The sequence below is a fragment of the Cryptotermes secundus genome, unplaced genomic scaffold (assembly GCF_002891405.2).
Source record: "Cryptotermes secundus unplaced genomic scaffold, Csec_1.0 scaffold719, whole genome shotgun sequence".
NCBI classification, from domain to species: Eukaryota; Metazoa; Arthropoda; class Insecta; order Blattodea; family Kalotermitidae; genus Cryptotermes; species Cryptotermes secundus.
In genome coordinates this window covers 548364-572564 of record NW_019719368.1, presented here as the reverse complement: position 1 = coordinate 572564, position 24201 = coordinate 548364, and the positions used below count along the sequence as shown (strand labels likewise).

The window sequence follows — 24201 nt, the reverse complement described above, 5'->3', positions numbered from 1 at the left end:
TCTGCACACTGTTGCAGGTCCCCACCAGTCTGTACGGTAACCGCAGGAACCTAAATAGCTTTACAGTCTCTCTACACCTACAGTAAGCTATAAACTGTTCCTGTACAGTCACGAAAAGTGCAGTTCTGCACACTGTTGCAGGTCCCCACCAGTCTGTACGGTAACCGCAGGAACCTAAATAGCTTTACAGTCTCTCTACACCTACAGTAAGCTATAAACTGTTCCTGTACAGTCACGAAAAGTGCAGTTCTGCACACTGTTGCAGGTCCCCACCAGTCTGTACGGTAACCGCAGGAACCTAAATAGCTTTACAGTCTCTCTACACCTACAGTAAGCTATAAACTGTTCCTGTACAGTCACGAAAAGTGCAGTTCTGCACACTGTTGCAGGTCCCCACCAGTCTGTACGGTAACCGCAGGAACCTAAATAGCTTTACAGTCTCTCTACACCTACAGTAAGCTATAAACTGTTCCTGTACAGTCACGAAAAGTGCAGTTCTGCACACTGTTGCAGGTCCCCACCAGTCTGTACGGTAACCGCAGGAACCTAAATAGCTTTACAGTCTCTCTACACCTACAGTAAGCTATAAACTGTTCCTGTACAGTCACGAAAAGTGCAGTTCTGCACACTGTTGCAGGTCCCCACCAGTCTGTACGGTAACCGCAGGAACCTAAATAGCTTTACAGTCTCTCTACACCTACAGTAAGCTATAAACTGTTCCTGTACAGTCACGAAAAGTGCAGTTCTGCACACTGTTGCAGGTCCCCACCAGTCTGTACGGTAACCGCAGGAACCTAAATAGCTTTACAGTCTCTCTACACCTACAGTAAGCTATAAACTGTTCCTGTACAGTCACGAAAAGTGCAGTTCTGCACACTGTTGCAGGTCCCCACCAGTCTGTACGGTAACCGCAGGAACCTAAATAGCTTTACAGTCTCTCTACACCTACAGTAAGCTATAAACTGTTCCTGTACAGTCACGAAAAGTGCAGTTCTGCACACTGTTGCAGGTCCCCACCAGTCTGTACGGTAACCGCAGGAACCTAAATAGCTTTACAGTCTCTCTACACCTACAGTAAGCTATAAACTGTTCCTGTACAGTCACGAAAAGTGCAGTTCTGCACACTGTTGCAGGTCCCCACCAGTCTGTACGGTAACCGCAGGAACCTAAATAGCTTTACAGTCTCTCTACACCTACAGTAAGCTATAAACTGTTCCTGTACAGTCACGAAAAGTGCAGTTCTGCACACTGTTGCAGGTCCCCACCAGTCTGTACGGTAACCGCAGGAACCTAAATAGCTTTACAGCCTCTCTACACCTACAGTAAGCTATAAAGTGTTCCTGTACAGTCAGGAAAAGTGCAGTTCTGCACACTGTTGCAGGTCTCTTATCAGGCTGTACGGTGACAGCAGGAACCTAAATAGCTTTACAGCCTCAGTACACCTACAGTAAGCTATAAAGTGTTCCTGTACAATCACGAAATCTTTTTGAAATTGTTCCTCCTCTGTAGCTGCATTTTCCTAAAGCACGCGTGTTATATCCCAGAAGGTAAAACGCTTCATATTTTAAATAATTTTCGAGAATGCTTGCAACTTGCCTCTGCGGATATCGTGACCTCTTTGTGGGGTCGCGGCACTTACTTTGAAAAACCGCGCCATAATTATTGTTCCAAAGATAAAACCCATGCAGGTGTTTCTACTCGCATGAACGGGACATTGAAATTTGACATTCTCCTGTTTTACTTCCTTTTGAGCTGCAGTTTGAGCTGTATCCGGTTGAACAATACCTTAAAGTTTGTGCCTTCTACATGTTCCCACGATCCTCACATTGTGTTCTACGGGGGGATATGGCTGCACGTGTTTACTGTATTATTGTTCAGATGTTTGTGTTTTACCTTTGTAGAACTATTGTCATAAAATTTAAGGCTAAAACGTTTTGACGATTTGTGAAATACTGGAATATAACAAGCAATGGATCCTTTGAAAATGTGGCACATTTCAAATATTCTTCTCAGCACCCTGTTCTCAAACACCTTCAGTCTATGTTCCTCCCTTAATGTCAGAGACAATGTTTCACACCCATATAGAACCACAGGCAACTTTATAGTTTGGTACATTCTAATTTTTATATTTTTAGTCTGCAGATGAGAGGAAAAAAGGCTCTGGACTGAATGGAAGCAAGCATTACTCGACTTCAGTCTCCTCATAATTTCCTCCTGAAGCAGGTTTTGATTTGTTATAGTCGTCCCCTAATATGTGAACTGTGCTACATTTTCAAAACCTGTCTGTCTGCTATCTTCATGTCATGATTTTGCCCTGCATTCTGTTGACGATACATCAGCATATTGCCACTATTAGTGACTTGTAGGCGGGGTTTGGATTGGTGAATAGATTTATTGGATACTCACAAGTCATAACTATAGTTGGTTATAACACTCTAAAGATTACTGTAATTATAAAACACAAAGTCTTCAACGTCTGCTTACTTAGTCGTTGCTTGGCAACGAATCTGATCTGATTAACACTTCAATTCTTTAATACACAATATTAAGAAATGCACTACGTGTTGTACGTACATGTCTCAGAACCCCATAGAGACCACTGCCTTCATGGGTCCCATTACTGTTATTTCTACGCAACTCTTGTATTTGTATAAGCATATTCATTGCCACGGAAACATGTTTTAGCTAGCCGTTGTCTAGCAATGAACGTCTTGGCTATGCTTGTCTGACTGAACACTTCCGACGTTCAGGCGTCATGTCACAATATAGTATTTAGATTCCTCTATTAACTCCTGAAAGTCACTTCATATCACCTTCAGCTGTTCCCATGGCCGATGTAAAGCATCCGTTAAAATGCGAGGCCGTTGTAAAGGACGCCAACCTAGTTTACAACCTCTTTTCGGCTGTCCGCTATTTCTCTTTCGATTATTTCACATCTCCATTCCGTGCCTGGCGGATGTCTGCATCCACGATCTGAGGACACTTCGTACTGCTGTGCTAAGAGACGCCAAGTAGGCTATCACAGCGGTAGCTCTCTATAGAATCGTACTGGGAAGGAGCTTGGTTCGATTGTCGGCCTGGTCACCGGCTGTCCTGACTGAGGTTTTCCATGGCATTATATACAAATTCTGGGTTAGTACCTCGATTAGGTTAGGAGCATTTCAGGATCCATTTTGAATCATCGTTCGACGCTATACAGGGTGTCCCAGGAGGAAAGGTCAATATTGTAGGAGGTCACAGTATCGGTCATTCTAAGCAAAAGAAAAGTATATCTACATGAGTCCTATTCCGAACGGTTTCCGAGATAGGGCTATTTCATTGTAAAGTTCCAGGATTGTTGGTAAGAAAGAGATATTACGTACTGTTTCTAATACTGGTATTTGTTGTTCAAGTGACAAAGTTGGTACAGTTTACCCAGTGTAATACATTTTCGAAAATTCCACCGTCAGCATCAGTGCACCTCGCAACTCGTGTGAGGACATGGCGTGTTGCCAGTGTGTACAGTGTACTCTGTACTGTGCACTGTGTACTGAAATATCTGTATCTCGGAAACCTTTCGGAATAGGGCACATGTACATATACACTGCTTACAGTGACCGATACTGTGACCTGCCGGAATACTGATCTTTCCTTCTGGGGCATCCTGTGAATTATAGATACTGACATTGTCGTAAAGTATCACACGGAAACTCGAGACTCTTTTATCATGTTTAAATAGCCCATACTTAATGTTTCAGTAAGTACACAGGTTGGTCCAAAAAATGTACTCACTCTTTGATAGTCAATATCTTTGGAACAAAATGACATGTAGTTACAATTCTTGCGCGGTAGTGTAGGGTAATGTTTTCTCAACAGATGGCGAAGGTCACATGAGTCACGTGAGTGTCGTGCCGCGTGCGCGCTGCGAGCAGAAGACAGCAACAATGGCTGAAAGATTGTTTTTTGAGCAACGCAAGGCTGTCTTGAAGTGTTACTGGAAGTACGAAAACACTAAAGAGGTACGACAATGGCAGAATGAGTTTGGAACTCAGCCACCAACACGTCGAACAATTGCCCATATTTGGGATAAATTTGAAGCCGACGGTACTGTTCATGATGTGCGTAATCAAAGATCTGGGCGACCACGGATAGTAACAAGTCCAGCTTCCAGTGCTGTGGTGTTGCAACACTTTACACGATCACCGCAAAAATCTGTAAATCAGTGTGCACGCGAAAGTGGGGTAAGCCGATCAAGTGTACGGCGAATTGAACAAGCTGGTGCTCCACCTCACTACCACCGAGATGTCAGGGCGTACTTGAATGACACTACCTGGACGATGGATAGGTCGAAGAAGTGCTATTGTGTACCCACCACGGTCTTCAGAACTAACACCTCTCGACTTCTACCTATGGAGAACCTTGAAGGATGAAGGTTATCGACAAAAGCCAGCTACACTGAACGCGCTACGAGAAATCATCGAAGCGTCGTGTGCAGGCATCTCACCGGACACACTGACAGCCGTAGTTCGCTCAGCAGTTCGGCGGCATCGACGCTGTTTAGCCGTTGATGGTGGTCACTTCGAACACATACAATGACTCTCTCTCTCCGCGCAAGAATTGTAACTACTAATTGTACTAACTCAAAGAGTGAGTACATTTATTTCGATCTAAGTCATGTATATTCGTGCAGAAGGAATTCCAGCCGATTACAGGATCATAGGAATATTAATTTGTGATATGGACATGCTTTTACACAGTTCCCGAACTGACGCTATGACAGTAATACTACTAATGCCATTATGAGCCGGGGTAGCACTGTCAGTATAGCGATTGGCTGCGGGCTGGACGACCGAGGGGTCGGAGTTCGAGTCCCAGTAGGGTCAGAATTTTCTCTTCTCCATATCGTCCAGACCGGCTCTGGGGCCCAGCTAGCCTTCTATCCAATGATTACCGGGGAACTCTTCATCCGGGGGTAAAACGGCAAGGGCGTGAAGCTGACCACTCACCTCTTGCCTACAGGGACTCGAACTCCGACCCCTCGGTCGTCCAGCCATTAGCAAATAGGCAGTTGTTCGCAGAACTTGTTGGTTTATATTTTGGTAGGATACACAAGAAACGAGTAGTATGACCCCACAGTCGTGAGACAGTAAGATATGGTCAGTCCCGCGGGACTTGAAACAGGGAATGAATGTGCTGGCTAGGGCCAACAGCAGTTTACCCGACCGATTGAAAAATTAATTAGAATCCGTTGGATATGAATTTCCCACAGCGATGGTCATGAAGAATACCAATCTTCTGGGATATGACGCCGTGTAGTCTGATAGTTAACGTCGTTTCGGACGAACCTGATGTCTTCAATGTTCCGCAGTGGTTACTGATTACTGATTACTGTCCGTCTGCTTGCTTCTTGTTAGTTGGCTGCTTTAAATAGTCATACAACCAGAAGATGGAGACAGATAATTGCTTCGAAAAGTCGGTAAAGTTCTATATGACTGCATAACGGCACATCATCAGAGGACAGTCCTCTTCATTGCAAAATACATCTTATTTCCATCAGTCACGGATTTGAGTTCCTGACTTGGATCGCTGAGATCCGAAGTTTTCTCCTTAAGAGTTCGTAACTTCTGGGATATAACGCCGTGTAATCAGTTGAATATCAACCGACGTTTCATAGAAACATGTCGCCTCCATTATCAGGGTCAAGCCATACAAGAAACCAGCGTTATGTTCCTCAGAAACGTCGGTTGTCTTTCAACGGACTACACGGCGTTACACCCCGGTAGACAACTCTTCATAACCACCGATGTGAGAAGCTCAAATCCTGCATATGAAGCTCTTCTCCTCTAAGTGTTAACGCCCGAGCAGTGAATGCGCGTGAATTAGGGACGTTATAGATATAGAGGAGCAGATGTGCAGCCACCACGCCCCCTCATCGCCACTTTAGGAGCAGCTGGCGTGTCCGTCCACGCTTTGTCCATATGACCACTGTTAATTGCGTTGGACATGGCGAGATTCATCGACTATCATGCGCTCAGTATTACTCGTATTATACTAACCTCTTCTCACCGCCCCTTTGTGCAACCTCTCTTCACGCTTCTAAAGCATTATTCGAAGACTGCATGTTTCGCGGCCCAACTGGTTGCCATCAACAGGTGAACACGTCGTACAGCTCCACAGCTCGTGCGTACAACAAAATAATCACGGTATCATATTTTAAAAATATAATTTTCAAATATTGTCACGATTTTATGTAGTGACTATAGACGGGGTTTGGATTGGTAATTGGATATTTGACCACTTACAGACCGTAACTACAAGTAACTATAGCGCTATCGCTAATTCAAACACTTTACAGTTCACTACAGCATGCACTAAGTCTTCTCAGTCTGCTCTCTTGGCCGGTTGTCGCCCGGTAACGGCTTCCAACGCCGTAGAACACTCACCTCCCATGTTCACGGCTTCACGACCTCGCTGGCTGTCACCTGTCTCACTGCAGCTCCCGAGGTGAAGTAACTGGCTGCCAAAGTCGCTCGCAACGCACAGTCGACTCCATCGCCGGAGAAATTCCGTCTTCCTTGTGATGTACCTGCACGCGCTCTGACTCCTTCCGTTATTTACTCCATCAGATTGTGCTCCACAACTTCTCAGTTTGATGTTAGGACGGTTTTGGAAGAGCAGTTTCCTGGACCTTCATATGAAGTGGGGGACAAATTCGTTTGCCACCAATTGCACAGTTGTCTTTCTGCTTGACGTCTTATTTTGGGGTTTTGTAAGGCCTCGCCGTAGCTCGCTGGCTTCCCACCGCGGCGGCCCCTGTTCGATCCTGGGTCTGGTCAAGTGGGATTTGTGGTGGTCAAAGTGGCGCTGGGGCGGGTTTTCTCCGAGTACTTCGGTTTCCCCTGTCAATCTTCATTCCACCAAATTCTCCATCATCATAATCACCCGGGGCAGGCTACAATAGGCCAGTCAGTGGCCGCCGTGCCGAGTCGACCTAGTTGGACTCCACCTCCACACTAAACCAAAATTGGGGTTTTCTAAAAGATAATGTTTACATCGCTTCCTCGACTGTGACACCATGTAATGTGATAGTTCGGTTACCCTAAGCAACTTGTCTCTCATTGTACGATGTGTTCTAATATACAAATTCTGTATAGCGTTGCCTCTACTTAGAAGTTACCTGTATGAGGTTTGAGGTTTCTACAATTATGAAGATTTGTATTGTAATTTTCTTTGTCACGATGGGACCAAGTTTTAAATATTCGTTGGCATAAAAGCCGGAGAGTCCACATAATGTTTGCGAACAGTCCTCAACAGAGTGACAGCTACTCCTGTAACAGGCCGTGGCGGCCCATAGGCTTGTGAGACGTCGAGACTCCCATCGGCTCACAGATGGCGGTGAGGTCAGCCTTACGCGCCGGCCGCACCATCATCCCCCAGGAATCTTTGTGATACTCATTTCTGGTAGAGGCTGAGTCGACGCCAGGCCCATAATGCGGCTAGAAATATCAGGTAAATTGAAAAAATCCAATAACATCGGTAATCGAGCTCGCGACCTTCCGGCTTGTAAAATAGTGCCTCAGCAAACTACGCTAACAAACCTGACGAGCGTTTACTGAAGTCGACGCCGCAGTACTGCATCGCGCACGGGACGAATTGTGATATCACCTGGACATTTGCACTGTAACCAGGAGGACGCACGTCAAACATCGTAAGTAAAAATCTGGCGTCCTTTCTGTACGTTTTACCGGAAGAGGAATTCTTTAGATCTAAAAGTATTGCTAATTCTTTCATACTGTCACGGTTTTAGTGACTATAGACGGGGTTTGGTGTGGCAGTCGGAATTATTGAGCACTTAAACTCGTAACGACAAGTAAGGACTCAGCTCTCAGTGTTTTGTACACATCACATATCACTATAGGACACACTAGGTCTTCTCAGTCTGTAGTCTTCACTAGTCGTTGCTTGATAGTGGTTTCCAACGGCTGACGTTCCCCTTCCTCTGGGTTCCATTACTTTCCCCGGCCTTAGCTACCAGCTTCTAACAACAACTCATAACGACTGAGCCCCAGTAGCTCTCTGGCTCATTAACTCACCGGCTAATTCTTCACTAACTCCAGCTCCTAACTTGTCCTGTATATAACATCTCGACACGGACCGCGTAGAAAACACAGCTCCTTTCTTGCAGTGCAGTTGATGCCGTGTAAATGTTGCGTTCGTGTTTGTTGGAGCAATTACCTAGCAACGGCTGTTATGTAGTCGCTTATTTCGTGGTCGTTACCTAGCAACTGATGTGCATGCCACAGTATATTTTCTACAGGATTCCTGCAGTGACGGTGGAAATGGAAGCTTGATTCAGATATGTCTAGGTGCCATGAGTAAAAATGTTATGTATCTAAGGTCTCTCCTTACAGGTGGAGTAACCTGAACGTCTGTTAAGAAGCATTCGTTGTGCTGAGATGGGCTCTAGAAGAGGTGTTTGTCGTTGCTAGGCAACTTTCAGCTTAAACGAAAGGTAAGGCTCATTTTAATGAAGGCAGTGATTTCATTGTTTACGAAACTAATTTTGAATGCATCTCACGAAACTTGACTTCTGTACATGTTGTATTTTCTAAAGGGTTCTGACGATGGTGGATGACACACAGAATTACTGGGTTTTTGGACTGTTTCCATCGTCCGAAATTCTAGGTAATAGAGGACACGGCGTTTCGGAAACTGGCTCTGTTTCCGTCTTCAGGTGAGAAAGGAAGACACCTACTCAGTTGGGCCTCTTAGGAAAAACCAGTCTCAATCACTGGACAACTCCTGTCGGATTTACCCAGCTATTTCAACATATAAGACTAGGCTAGTTCAGCGAGAGATAACAAGAAACCATATAATAAAAATTGTGATAGAGCACGCACAGGAGTGGAAGTAGGATATAAAATGGAGTAGAAACTTATGCTACAAACCTAGCCAACAAACCAAGTGCATGAGAATCAATGCGAAGAAATGGGGAAAAATTGTGGAGACATTAATATCTACCAGCAGTGCAGGAGTAACCTGAAAACTTGGGACTGAAACCTTATGGAAATTCATGAAGCATCTGTCACATCATACAGAAGTTTTCTGTGAGTTAGAAACCTCACTGCTGATGAGAGGAATCCAGATAGGATAAATGTCCAAACGGGGTTGGCTGATTGGATTGGTTAAGCGTGCCATATGGGCCGATTCCTTATACTTTCTATACCTTCTATTACATTCAGTTTCCAAAATCCTAGCATCATCCCAGCCTACCCTGTGCCGCTCTTCATAGGCATGTTGGGCTAATTTTGATTTTCTAGAAGACCCTGTTGGAGATTGTGCCTGTGTTCACGGAGCCGCACGGCTAGAGGCCTGCCTGTTTCCCCAATGTAGCTTCTTCCCCATTCGCATGGAATACTGTAGACGCGCTGTGCCGTCTGTTGCGGATCTCTTTCCGGTCTGGTTTTCGTGAGTGAACTCCTAAGTGTGGGTTTAGTTCTGAAGATCGTCCTGATGTTGTATCGATTTGAACTTCTCAGAAACACCCTTCACCTATGGGGCTTTTGCTCTTTATTCGGACACCTGCTACCCTTGGAGTCAATGAAACCTTGCGGATAACCGTTGAGCTGGAGATCACTTCCCAGGCCGCTGATTTCTTTAACCAGGTCTTGTTCTTGGCATAGGGTGGAAGCTCTGTTGTGCAGACTCCGAATCAAACCTCTTTTCACATGCCGCGGATTGTCAGAGTTGAAGTTGAGGTACGGTATCTGGATACCCCTCATCAGTGACTCACAGCGTCCTGTATCGGCTAATATTTGTTTTGCCGATCAAAGTGGCCGCGCTCACTCGAACGCCGGAATCGTGGGCCTTTTTCAGTTTATTGTGCCTTTATATTGTTCTTTGTGTATGTAGGTACCTTACGAGGGGCTGATCCCCCTCCAAGGAGCCCTACCGACTGTGTATAAAATTAAGAAACTGAAAAAAACAAAGGCTGTAGAGCCTTAGATAGATATTTGTTGTTTGATCGACCGCAGTGGGGTAATATTTGTTTGCTGATAGACTACAGTGACCCACAGCAATTTAAATTCAGAGATATTTTATTTCTGATCTACTGCAGTCACTTCTTCCATAACGTTAGCTTCCTATAGATTGCTTAATGTGAAATATGAATAACGTTTTCAGTATTACAGTAACACAGTTCGCAGTCTGTCTGCGAGTGCTGTGTCGTTACTTTAGCCCTTGAGCTGTTCCCTCTCTGCCTCCACCCCCTCCCGCCGAGAGCCATATTGTTCTGTCAGGAATAGTTAGGTTTCCTCCCATGTAGTTCTGCTTTCGCTGTAATAAATTCCAGAATGTAGTCATGTTGCCGTTCACAGCGGTTGAGTACCTCAGGTCTTTCTGCTTATTACGAGAAGGAATGATGAAGTGGGTGGGTACACACAAGGGAATGGCTGATCGCACTGTAATTACTTACCATTCATATTGTTAACGTACATCGGTACCTGATCTTGTATGTGATGTACGAATCGTTTCACGAAGAAAGAGTTCGTTGCACAACGGTTAAACATTCCGAAAGAAATAACTCGAGTTACATGCTGCGTATAATAGTCCTGCCGTTGTGAAATCAGCATCTTTCATCTAAGGTTATTCATTCTGGTGTCTCAATTTCTCATACTCATAATCCTTTTGTAATATCCAGTACTGAAAAAGGTAAAAGCTATCCCTGTAACAGGCCGTGGAGGCCCATAGGGTTGTGAGACATCGAGGCTCCCACATTTTCTAGACAATCGGCTCATAGATGGCGGTGTGGTTGTCAGCCTTCATACCGGCCACCCTTAGAGACTGAGCCCAACCCAGGACCATAATGCGGCTGGAAGGATCAGATAAATTGAAAAGAATTCAATAACATTGGGAGTCGAACCCGCGACCTTCCGGTTTGTAGCATAGCGCATCAACCAACTACGCTACCGCGAGATCCTCAATTTTCTGGTGTCCCCCCCCCTTGGGTACTATAGCCCCAGTGGGCCTAGGCCTACCTCCATGAACTTCCGTTCACTTCGGTTTTTCTAGATCCTACACAGACGGTAGGACTCCTTGGGCGAGTGATCAGCTCGTCGCAAGGCCTCTATCTGTAGACAAACACAGAAAAACGCACACAAACATCCATGCCCTGAGTGGGATTCGAACCCACGATTCCGGCTTCCGAGCGAGCGAAGACAGTGCATGCCGTAGACCGCTCGGCTACCGTGACCGGCGGTGTAATTTTACCTAGCTAAAGAAACTACGATAATAAGACTAATTAACCAAAACTGGTTTAATTTTAACTAGCTCAGAATTATCATATCGATTTTTTAATTAGAACCAGAATAACTATAACAACAATTTAAGGCTGGCGAAGAATTAGAAAGACGTTTGAATTGCGAATAGAGCATACCCTTCGGAGCACTGGGACCAAGGTTTGTATAATTGTCAGTACCTGTTTACAGTGTATAACTAAAAACTTACATAGTAAACAAGGCCGCGCCATAGTTCAAGCTGTTAGTCGCTGGCTTCCCACCACCGGGTTCGATCCCGGGTCTGGTCAAGTGGGATTTGTGGTGGACAAAGGAGCACTGGGACGGGTTTTCTCCGAGTACTTCGGTTTCCCCTGCCAATATTCATTCCACCAATTTTTCCATCATAATCACCCGGGGAAGTCTACAATAGGCCAATCAGTAGCCGCCGTGCCGAGTGGACCCAGTTAGACTCCCCCCCCCACTAAGCGAAATTAAAAAATATATTAATTACATAGTAAACAACAAGATGAACTTCCCTGATGGTAAACATTGGCCAGTGGGTAAGGGGGGGGGGAAATAATAACAGAGACAGTTGAGAGTGACCGTATAAGGATATCAGAGATTCCTTTAGCAATGGAAGGACCGCTGGTGCAAGTGTGTGCGTGCAGAAAGGTGGTACTTGGAGGGTGACTAGTGTAGTTTTTAGCCTACTTCCCTTATTTTGAAAAAAAAAAAATAAAAGTAGGCTTATATGATTAGTGTTTCCTCCCTTTCTGTTAACTTTTGAATGCCTGAACCAAACTTTATGAAACTTGGTATGTATATCATGGCACTGGAGCCCATCTCGACGGCATACTTCATAAATGCCTTTCATCACTTCAGAGTCAGAATTACTTTGCGACTGGCGGTTGTCTTGGCGACAAGCTTGTTGAGACCCACGACCAGTATTTTTTTCCAACTGAACACCTGGGTCTGTCGTTTACAATTACTGATGGTCCTCGCCAGCGCAGTCATTCTCAGGTCCGAGTCCCACAGTACTCATGATCACATTCTACTATCTCAGATTCGGGGCTCTCCCATCCTGGAGGGCCAGGTCCCTGTATTTATATCCCCAGGAACAGGGTTGTCCAGTTATACCCCCAAGCACTGGGTTTCCTCTTTGTCGCCTCCTACAATTCCCAGTGCTACGGTGGAGCTATCGACCCCTCCTCTACACGGTTCCATCAGTTCAGTCTGTCTGTATGTGTATATATGCTCTGTAAAGACGTTGCCACGGCAACTAATACATAAGCAACACTAGAAGAATTGTTGGACACGTCGTTTTATGCGCGTTCCTCGTAATATAAAAGGAAAGCTGGTCATTAGTTCTTCCAAGAACTTCTTGTTTACGTATCGGTTTTACCAGAAGTTATGGCTGGATTCCTAGAACTTCATCTTTCTGAGTACTATACGAAGTCAGGAAGTTTGAGGTTCTTACAGGGATTAATGTGAGGTTTGCGGTCTTGTGGGTTCTGTGTTCGTCGATAGGTAAAGACATTTCTGAGGAACCTGCCTCCGTCTTCATGGTCGAAATGTAATGCATAAGTATGGAAACTGGGCATTGCTGGGAAACGTCGGTACTTATATACCAAACTATAAGGCGTCACATTCCAGATTACTGTGCTGCTATTCATAGATGCTGCGGAATGATATGAGTGTTATGAATTGTGCGGGTCTCATATGTTTTATGTCATGTTCTGAAGAAAGTGGTACGATTGCGTGTATTTTGGAAGGGGTATTATGCAGTAGGTAGGCTATATAGCGTCCAGTGGTAGGATGGTGAATGAGTGATGAATTGGAAGGGATAGGGAAGGATGACCTAACCCTTCCAGAAGCACTGTGGCACTGGGGTAGACTCAGCCTCCAATAGAAATGAGTACCACGAAAATTTCTGGGGATAAAGGGCGGCCGGTCGGCCGGCGCCTAAGGCTGACACCCTCACCGCCATCTATGAGCCGACTGTCTAGAAAATGTGATAAGCCTCATAAACTCGCAGGCCTCCATGGATAGCTGTAGTTTTTACTAACTGATACATGAACGAGAAAGAAAGATTTATACCTATTTAAAAGTAATGGGTCCCATCAGCACAACGTTTGACCCACCAAGGGTGCTCAGACACTAGAATAAAAAACATTAACGCCCTGCCTTAACGACAAATTTATATGGAAACGAGGGGACAATAAAAGCAAGAGGCAGAACAAGAATTACAGCTCTTGAATAAAATTTATGCGACGAACAGCGAAATACACTTTGATGGACCATAAAAAGCAGCGAGGAACTGAAACAGAACCCATATTTGACAAAACTTGGAAGTGTGAAACCATTTTAATACGACACTCCGACGGAAAGCAAGGAAACGGACTTAGAAGCTCCAAACCGTGTGGTTCAGTGAACTCGAGAAGGTTTTGAAACAGATGAAAAAGGCTGGAACGGGTCAACAAGGGCCCCACTCCCTGATTTCGACATAATGATGGGGATGGTCACGACATTTGTCTGATAATAAAAAAAAATGGTAAAGCTATCCTTGTAACAGGCCGTAGAGGCCCATAGGGTTGTGAGACGTCGAGGATCCCACATTTTCTGTAGACAGTAAAGTTATGAAGTTAAGCTCCACACCAAGTAGAGACGTATGGGGGAGGGGAATTTGCTTTTTACGCTCGCTGTTCAGAATGCTTTGAAACAAGGAGATGTTTTATCGCCATTGCTTTTCGTTTTATTTCAGAGTACGTGATTACAATGAGTGTAGAATCAGGAGGGATTGAAATTGAATATGGCAAATCACCCTCTGGTCCTTGCTAATTATATTGTCATCACGTGTTCGAGTGACTATACACGGGGTTTGGATCGGTAATCGGATTTATTTAACTCATACGGATCCTTGGCTACAGAAAAGAAAAAACTCCGGGCCTGTAGTCCGCAAGCGAACTATACCGACCGAGCGACCGCCGCTTGTCGGCGAAGTTAGTGCCAACTTTTGCGGATAGAGGGTGTCGCGTGGTCAGGCTACAATAGGCCAAGCAGTGGCCGCCGTGCCGAGTGGACCCAGTTGGACTCCACCCCCCCCCACCCCCACTAAGCGAAAAGTACTAACGTCTCATGCTTCCAGAAGAGCGGGTAATATTTTGGGATCAGAATCTGCAATAACCTGCCATCTGATCTCAAAAGTCTTGTGAATGAAAAGGCACTATTTAAAATAGCACTAAAACGATGCTTAAACACACGTTGGTTGAGGGGCTATGCTGCAAGTCGGAAGGTCGCGTGTTCAAGTCCCGATGAGGTCGTTGGATTTTTTTCAGTTGACCTAATCCTTCCGGCCGCACTAGGCCATGGGGTTTACTCAGCCTCTAACAGAAATGAGTACCAGGAATTAATTAAAGAATTTTCCTGGGGAGTAAAGCGCGGCCGGGGCGTAAGGCTGACAGCCTTACCGCCATCTTTAAGCAGATTGTCTAGATAATGTGGGAGCCTCAACTTCTCACAACCCTATGGGCCTTCACGGCCTGGTACAGGGATAGCTTTACTTTACTTTTTACTTTACTCATTTTACTGTATTATCATCTGAAAAGTGGTTCGTCCATTTAAAGCTTGTATAAATATGTTTTATTAACGTCACGTGTAATCACTATGTTTTCTTAGTTTTTCTTATGTGAAAAATTTAGTTGTATTTTTTTTTATTTATATTTCACTCCACGAAACACGCGGTAGCGCAGTTGGTTGAGGCACTGTGCTACAATCCGGACGGTCGCAGGTTCGATGCCATTGGATTTTTTCAATTGATCTAATCCTTCCAGTCGCACTATGGCTGGGGTCGACTCAGCCTCTAACAGAAATGAGTACCAGGAATATTATCGGAGGTAAAGGGCGGCTGGCGCATAAGGCTGACAACCTCACCGCCATCTGTGGGCCGATTGTCTAGAAAATGTGGGAGCATCGACGTCTCATAACGCTGTAGGCCTCCACGGCCCGTTACGGGGATAGCTTTACCTCTTTATGACATCCTGCGGTCATTTCGACTAGCCTTTGATGCAGGGAATGCTGTTTAATGTAATGTAACTTTGTAATGATGACACAGCTTTCAGCTTCTCTGCTGACGCACCCTTAAAGGCGTTTTATGAAGGGCGCTCCATATATAATGCCTCCTATTTTTTGTGTTAATCTGTAACGTCTGAGCTGGATGTTGGTGGTGGTGTAGTAAAATAGTAAAATAGGAGGCATTATATACGGAACGCTCCTCGTAGACACTGCTAACCAGTCGACGCGAACGGCTCTGTACAGAACACACGTTGTGCGTCACTGACAACGAAATTGGATCTTTTAAACTTTGGGGGGTAGGTGGTGGAAAAAAGTTGGAAATCACCGGTCGTCTAGTTTTGTTATTTATGGATAGACCTGGCGTACAAATCACCATGGTGCTGTGGGATGCGCCTAACATATGCTAGAGTTTGCTTATATTCTGGTTAATTACTAGATGCCAATTACCGTCATGGGAGATCGGATTACGACGCACGTCCATCCCGCATCTGGAGTGTGAATATTCATTAGGCCGTCGCCTGTAGCAACAACAGGACTGCTTTATAGTGTGTGATGTATGGAGAGGATTTGTAGCAAGCCAGACAAGAGGCGTGGGTGGCCGGGGGGGCCGTCACTTGCCTCTCTGCAGTTCCCATACATACACTGAACTCGGCATTTGTCACTTTCATACTCACAATAAATCTTGCAATACTATCGTAGCAAACCGAAAATATGATTACTTTCTGAATTGTGGGAAAGACAGAAGGAAAGAGACGAGTAGGAAGACAGACAAAGGTTGGAAGAGAAGGGATGGAATGCTAAGGGTAAAGTTATTCCTGTAACAGGTTATGGAGGCCCGTACGTGGAGGTTCCCACATTTTCTAGACAGTTGATTCACAGATGGCGCTGAGGTTGTCAGCCTTACGCTCCGGCCGCCCTTTACCCTCAGAATATTCCTGGTGCTCATTTCTGTTAGAGACTGAGTCGATACCAGGCCCATAGTGCGGCTGGAAGGATTACGTCAATTAAAAATCAAGCGACCTCATCGGGAATCGAACCCGCGACTTTCCTGCTTGTAGCAGAGTCCCTCAATCAACTACGCTACCGCTTGCGGACGTGATAGTATGAACTGGACTGATCCGGCTCAGGATAGGGACCAGTGGAGGGCTCCTGTGAACACGGTAGTGAAACTTCTGGTTCTTTAAAACGTTTGAAAATTCTTGACTGGCTGAGCGACTGGCGGCTTCTCAAGAAGGTTGAGATTTTCATAGCCGTGAATGTGAAGAGTACTACTGAAATTTCACCACTGCGTCCTTCTTCACGGTGGGGGCTGCCTACACACTGCCAGATGCTTGTTTGACTTACTTTTGGACGCAGGAGCTTGAGACACTGTTTCTCCGAAATTTCGGTGAACCACTGGTGTACGTCGGGGTAAGGTAGTTGGTTAAGGCACTATGCTACAAACCGGAAGGTCACGGGTTCCATTCCCGATGAGGTCATTGTATTTTTCAATTGATTCGACCCTTCCAGCCGCACTATGGCCCTGGGGCCGACTCACCCCCTAACAGAAATGAGTACCAGGAATATTCCTGAGGCTAAAGGGCGGCCGGCTGGCGCGTAAAGCTTTACAACCTCACCGCCATCTGTGAGCCGATTGTCTAGAAAATGTGGGAGCCTCGACGGTCTGTTACGGGGCTAGCTGTACCTTTTTATGCAAACAAGGCTTTACCCGGGATCAGCATGGCTGAAAATCGGAATTAGCCAACCCTTGTCATCGAAACTCTCCCATAATGGGTGTTAGGAATATCTCTGTCCTACGGTTTAGATCCTGAAGTCGCGTCACAAACAGGCGGAGGGGCAGATATTGGGGGTTCCAGTCCAGATTTTTGTGTGGCCTTCTGTAGCCAGCCGCACAGAAATATTTTACACACTCCCAGTGTTACCGACCGTCCCAAAGTAGCCTACGTCCCTAATTCATAATAATATAAACTAATTAGTGGTATTTTTAATATTATTCTATTAGGATTCGTGCCGTGTTGCTTTACAACAGAACCATAACAAGTAAAGCTCTTCCTTGCTTCATGAATTAAGCACCACGCTGGGAAGACGTATGGGGGTTGGAGATATAGCTCCACTATTCTTAGCATCGGCACAAGATAAAAGAGACGAATGGTCATCTTCAAGCTGCAGCCGCTTCATTCCCCGAGTACCCATTGGATAGGAGGCTGGGTGGTCCCCAGAGCCGGTATCGACGACGTGAAGAGAAAAATAATGCCGTAGAAGGCTCGAACTCGGACCCCTTTGCCGTTCAGCTTTCAGCAAGTCGCTGTACCGACTGCGCTGTTGTCTATACGATTGATAATTTCGTAAGTTAATTCTGAATTGTAACTGGCCGTGTTGTCTGATCCGTACAGACTGAAGACTAAACATAGCAGAAGGCCGTTGGAAATTTTGCGTTCTGCATTACGAAGTACACCTTTTCCCGTCTTGTTTGTGGCGTTTTCCCACTGTGGCCCAGCTGTAAGACAGGTGCGCCAGCAGCGGATGCATAAATATATTCATTCTATGTTGGGAGTACGTCAGACACCCACAGGGACAGGAACTGGGTAAGTTTTGCATTTAATGAGTGTTTAGTTTGCCAGAAGTATTTCGTTTCTTTTACCTCAGGACAAGGGTTGGGTACATTCACCTTTTATAATAAGAAAGTGTGTTCGGGTTCAAGGTTTACAAAGTACAGGCACACGTTGCTGTCACGATTTTAGTGTGGCTGCAGACAGAGTTTCTATTGATGACCGGATTCATTTGGCTCTTTGATACACAACGCGTGACTACACGTCTTCATTGTCGTTGCTTGGTGGCGGCATCTAACGACGGATATTCCCCTTCCTCCCAGTTCCCGAACTGTCCCCGGCCTCAGTATCTATTTCTCACAGCAACAGCTCACAAAGACTGAACCGCAACAGTTCTCTTAACTCACTGACTCACCAACCGACTCAACTGTCACTAACTCACTGACTCCTGACATGTTCTTACAACATCTCGGCACGGATCGCGTAGAAAATACCACTTTCCATTATTGTATCCCTGTTGCCGTGGAAACATGTTTGTGGAGCCGTTACTTAGCAACGGCTGTTGTATATTTGCTTATGTCACGGTTGTTGCCTAACAACGGGTATACATGCCATAATACTGTAAATGTGTATTATGACAGAATAAAACTGTAATTTCAAATTAACATTACGGTGAAAGAATTATAAGCACAAAAAACAAATTGAGAAATTTATATTTTGAACAGAACTGTCTTCTGGATTGTATATAACACTGTGTAATTCGGACAGCCCGACGTTTCGGAGGAACATGGCTCGCGGTAGCGTAGTTCGTTGAGGCACTATTCTACAAGTCGGAAGGTCGCGGGATGGAATCCCGATGACGTCATTGAATTTTTTTCGATTTACCTAATCCTTCCCTCCGCACTATGGCCCTGGGCTCGACTTAGCCTCTAACAGCAATGAGTACCAAGAATATTGTTGGAATATTCTTGGGGGTAAAGGGCGGCCGGCGCATAGGTCTGACAACCTTACCGCCATCTTTGAGCCGATTGTCTATAAAATGCGGGAGTCTTGATGTCTCACGACCCTATGGGCCTCCAAAGCCTGTTACTGGGTTAGCTTTACTGACTTTACTTGATTGACTGAAGCTAGTTTTTCATACAGTCAATTCAGTGCGCTGCACGAGATTTCAAACAGGACAACAGGAACTAGCAGTCCGGAAGACGGAAGCAAACTTGACGGAACAAAAACATAAATCACTGACAGAGCTTGTTGACACCCTAATTACAAGCAAGCCTGCTTTCCTTTGAAGTGACACTGGCCGCTTAGAAAAACGGCGCGCCCGACAATTCTTCTGTTGTTGTGTGTACACTATTTGCCGCCGTAACGTTTTTATCGAGCCGTTGCCTAGCAATGATTGGGGGATACGATTGATGGTAGGGATTTATAATGTACGCCGTTGAGATTGGCTCAGGTACCATGATATGCATACCAACTTTCATAAAGATTTGTTCCGGCATTCAAAAGTTAAGAGAAGGGGGGATACCTAGACACACAGACACCACGGAGATGTCATAAGCTAGGATAAAGAAGGAAGGTAAAGCATATAGGTTAAACAGAATAGAAGTGGAAACTAATTGCCTTCTTCTTCGTATGTTTCCCTTTGGACAGTTTCTTGTTTCTTCATTATAAAGTTGCCCCGTTGTCAGAGTTTTGTGGAGACGGGGTGATAAATGAATGCAGTGGTTATGACTGGGGTGAAAGCGGTTCTTCCTTCCCTTACTGCACTGATACAAGACACCACGACTCGGTGGCTGGAGGGAGCGACGGACAGGCATTATGCCATAAATGTGGGGATGTACAGGTATACGTACATATTGTCACGTGATATCGTGACTGTACGCGGGGTTTGCATTTGTAAGTCGCTAATCTGCACACGTCACAGTTCACTGTAGCACACGCTAATTCTTCTCAGATCCTCGCTAGCTGGCGACTCTTTCGCCGCAAGCACGTCACGGCAACACACACTGTCGGCTGACTAAATCAGAATCAAGTCAGAGTTACTTTACGAGTGGCGGTTTACCAGCAATCAGATCGTCTTTGCGCCAAGCCCCTTGAGGATCACGACCAGAGTTCTTCTTCTACTGAACGCTTATGTAATATCCTCTCTGACGATAGTGTACGTTCGAACGTGCTTGACGGCCGGTGTTCGTTTCCTGGAAAGAGGAATAGGTTTTTTGTCTTCCTCAAACCGATTGAGGAGCGAACCCAGCCTTCTCTAGAGTGGTTGTTTGGGACTGTTCTCTCCAAGGGATAAAGTGGCCGAGCCGTGAAGCTGACCACTCACCTCCATCTAGAGCCGAGGTCAAGAATGTTGGAGCTGTACCTACACTCCCTCCATACGTGTTCATGGCTCAGTGCTTCATTAGTTAGGCACAGGGACAGCTTTACATTTTACTCCGCACGACACGTAGGAACTGGTATTGGATGGAGCACTGGTACATTATGCTTTGCTTCTGACTTCTTTTGAGTAACATTTTCGCGTAAGTCAAAAATATGTTCCTTAAGGACTTTACAGAAGTTACTATGATTGCCTTAAAGAAAAAGACAAAAGCTACAAAATGCAGCGACCATCGCACAATAAGCCTTATTGCACATACAGCAAAGATAATAGCAAAGATACTTTAAAGAAGAATTCAAAGGAAAATATAGGATATACTTGGAGAAGATCAGTTTGGATTTAGAAGAGGAAAAGAAACCAGGGATGCAATCGGGATGATGAGAATTATAGCAGAACGAACTTTGGAGATAGATGAAGAACTGTGTGTTTGCTTCATAGACTGGCGGAAGGCATTTGACCGTGTAAACTGGACCAAATTAATGCAGATCCTAAAGGAAACAGGTATCGATTGGCGTGAAAGAAGATTGATTAGCAAATTGTACATGGATCAGAACGTTAGAGTACGACTGGACAGAGGAGAGACAGGAAGTGTGCAGATTGGAAGAGGAGTTCGACAAGGATGCTGTTTATCACCAATTCTATTCAACTTGTACAGCGAATGCCTTACCAAGGAAGCTCTGGATGGGCTCGGTGACTTCAAAGTAGGAGGGCAAATTATTCAAACTGTGAAATATGCAGATGACCTTGTGTTAATGGCTAAGGAAGAAACTGTGCTACAGGGCATGATTGATAGACTAATTGAAATTGGAAGGTGCTATGGCATGGAAATGAATGTGGAGAAAACAAAAGTAATGAAAATTTCGAGACAACCAACCCCAGTCACAATAAAGATAGACCAAAAACAAGTGGAGAATGTGAAATGTTTTAAATATTTGGGTAGCTTGTTAACAGATGATGGAAGGTGTACTTGTGAAATTAAATCCAGGATTGCCATGGCAAAAGCTGCATTTAGCAAGAAGAAGAATCTTTTTACCAGCAAATTGGACTTAAATTTGAGGAAGAAACTAGTGAAATGCTACATTTGGAGCATAGCTCTGTATGGGGCTGAAACATGGACGCTTAGGGCAGTAGATCAGAAACACCTGGAAAGTTTCGAAATGTGGTGTTGGAGAAGGATGGAGAAGATCAGTTGGACCGATTATGTGAGAAATGAAGAAGTGTTAATTAGAGTCAGTGAGCAGAGGAATATCCTACACGAAATAAGAAAACGGAAGGCTAATTGAATTGGTCATGTTTTACCCAGAAACTGCCATCTAAAAGAAGTTATTGAAGGAACGATAGAGGGGCGGATAGAAGTGACAAGAAGACGTAAGAAGATGCTGGATGACCTTGGGGACAGAAGAGGATACTATCATTTGAAGGAGAAAGCTCTAGATCGCATTAAGTGGAGGAACTGTTTTGGAAGAGACTGTGGACCTGTCGTCTAACAGATTACTGAAGATGATGAAGGAAGTGTAGGAGATACAGTCTTAGACAAAAAGTAGCTTAAATTCCTATTTAACGAATATCTGCACTTTGCATGTCAGAAATGACATAACTGAGAGTCCCAAATCTTAACGCGGGAGTAATTTTTTATTTTGTCTTCTTTTTTGACACGCATTATAATAAAACTTTTGAGAATGAATACTCTCCGAACCGAACCTGACAAAGAAAAAATTTATTGAATTTAAATTAAAGTATCTTTTCTACCAAATAGTGAATCACGTTTCAGTATGAATAAACTGGTTGTTATTCAGTCTAAGGCATGAAGTGTCTTTGCCTGCCCAAACACATGGGATCGTGGGTTCGAATCCCACTCCAGGCATGGATGTCTATGTGAGTTTATTTTTTTGTTTTTGCTGCCCTGTGTGTAGGTAGCGGCCTCGCGACGGGATGATCTCCCGCCCAGGCAGGTTTTTTGATTGTGTATAGGGTTAAAAATGGTAAAGCTATCCCTGTAACAGGCCGTGGAGGCCCATAAGGTTGTGACACGTTGAGGCTCCCACATTTTATAGACAGTCGGCTCACAGATGGCAGTAAAGTTATCAGCCTTACGCGCCGGCCACCCTTTACCCCCCCAGGAAGATTCCTGGTAGTCGTTTCTGTTAGAAGCTGAGTCGATCCCAGGGCCATAGTGCGGCTGGAAGTATTAGGTCAATTAAAAAAAGCCAATTACCTCATCGGGATTCGATCTCGCTTCCTTCCGGCTTGTATCATAGTGCCTCAACCAACTACGCTACCGCGTGCGCCGAAAATTTATATCTTGTGGGATGTAACAGCGTGTATTCCGTTGAAAGTTAACCGACGTTTGCTGGTTTCTTGATGTATTCTTTGACCCTGAAGATGGAGACATCTTCCTACGAAACGTCTGTTGACTCTCAACGGACTACGCGGCGTTACATCCAAGAGTTTTTTTTTTCTGATCGTGTGTGTGTGTGTGTGTCAGAGTTTTTCAAGTTGTCTATTTTACAACACAGTGGGGAAGGAAACAAAGAAGCCAAAAGAAATAGTGAAAAGCTTAAGAATGATTAAATAAAGACGTAAAGAAAAATATTTTATATATCGCTATTATGGCATTCATACATTTCAATCATGTAAGATTTGAGGCTTTCACGGCGGTGACTATGAAGAAAGCAGTCTTTTGGAATATGGCACCGTGTATATGTGGTGTTAACCGACGTTTAGGAGGAACGTCGGTTAACACCACATATACACGGTGCAATACCCCAAAAGAGTGCTTTTTCATTTCAATCATGCTTTGCCCCTCAGAACGCAGAGCGCACCGTATTTGCGTTCATCTTAACAAGGCGTGGGCGGAGAATAACGTTATATCAGCTACAAGACGGAACACGACCTCACGATGTGCATGGATGTTGCAGGCTTTAGCATCGTGTCCTAGAACAAGACTGGCCGCCCTCAGCGAAAATTTCATGTACTCCCTGGACATACCAGGCAACTTGGAGGTAAAGTGTCGCCATGTAGTCCGATAGTTCACCGACGTTTCGGAAGAATTACTGCCTCTGTGTATTCAAAGACGAAGTGTAAGCTAAGCCAAGCTTGCAAAGCCGTGCCGAAATATCGATTCTGGCAATACTCGGCAGGAGAACGTCAGGTTGGACGTCTGTTGCACGATGTCACTTAAAGCAGTTTATTCAATTAGCTTTGTTCCTAATTAACCCCGCTATTTATGAGACAGTTGTTGAACATGACTCTGTAAGTAGCCTACGCTATGAAATATTCACGTGATGTATGAATAACAGGTTGAAGAAAATTTGGAACGAAGCAGTTGTGGCCTCATCGATGTACTATCCTAGCATTTCCCTAGACTGACTGAGGAAAAATCGTAAATACCTAAGGATATCCTGTGACCGGGCTGAGATTCGAACCGAACGCCTCATAAATACTGTATCTCGGTACAGCGACGGTCTTGATGCCCAGAGCCGGTCTGAACTCTGTGGAGAAGAGAAATTGTTTTCCCCTGCCGGGAATCGATCCCAGTTCCCACAATCGTCTATGTACCGAGTCCGATGTCAGTGTTTGTTTCATGAAGTTATATCGATACGATATGATCGATATCGAAACATGGCCATTGAAAGGGGGAGGGTGGCCCCTTCCAGGAGGATGTGCGAAACCAAATCTAAGAAAAAATAACATGTAAAATGTAAATTTTCTTTGTGCTTAATTAATTAAGCACCACATCATGAAGACTTGTGGGGGGACTGGAGGTAATCTTAACCTCGACGCTAAATGGAGGTGAGTGGTCAGCTTCATGCCTCGGCTACTTTACCCCCGAGGAGCCAGCCCTGATTATCAATTCAACAGAAGTCTTGGTGGGGCCCCAGAGCCAGTCTGGAGGAAGGAAAAATCTTGCCCTTACCGGGAATCGAACCAACCAGCCCATATACCA

General features: G+C 44.9%; 1 protein-coding gene across 4 annotated transcripts in view; it reads left to right on the top strand.

The window, feature by feature from the left end:
- Window positions 1–24201, top strand: part of LOC111865139 (protein N-terminal asparagine amidohydrolase) — a 228724-nt gene that overhangs the window by 90099 nt on the left and 114424 nt on the right. For all 4 annotated transcript variants that reach the window (XM_023852947.1, XM_023852913.2, XM_023852938.2 and 1 more), the window contains one exon: window positions 8391–8491. The gene's annotated coding sequence lies outside the window, so the exon portion shown is untranslated. The remainder of the gene's footprint in view (window positions 1–8390; window positions 8492–24201) is intronic.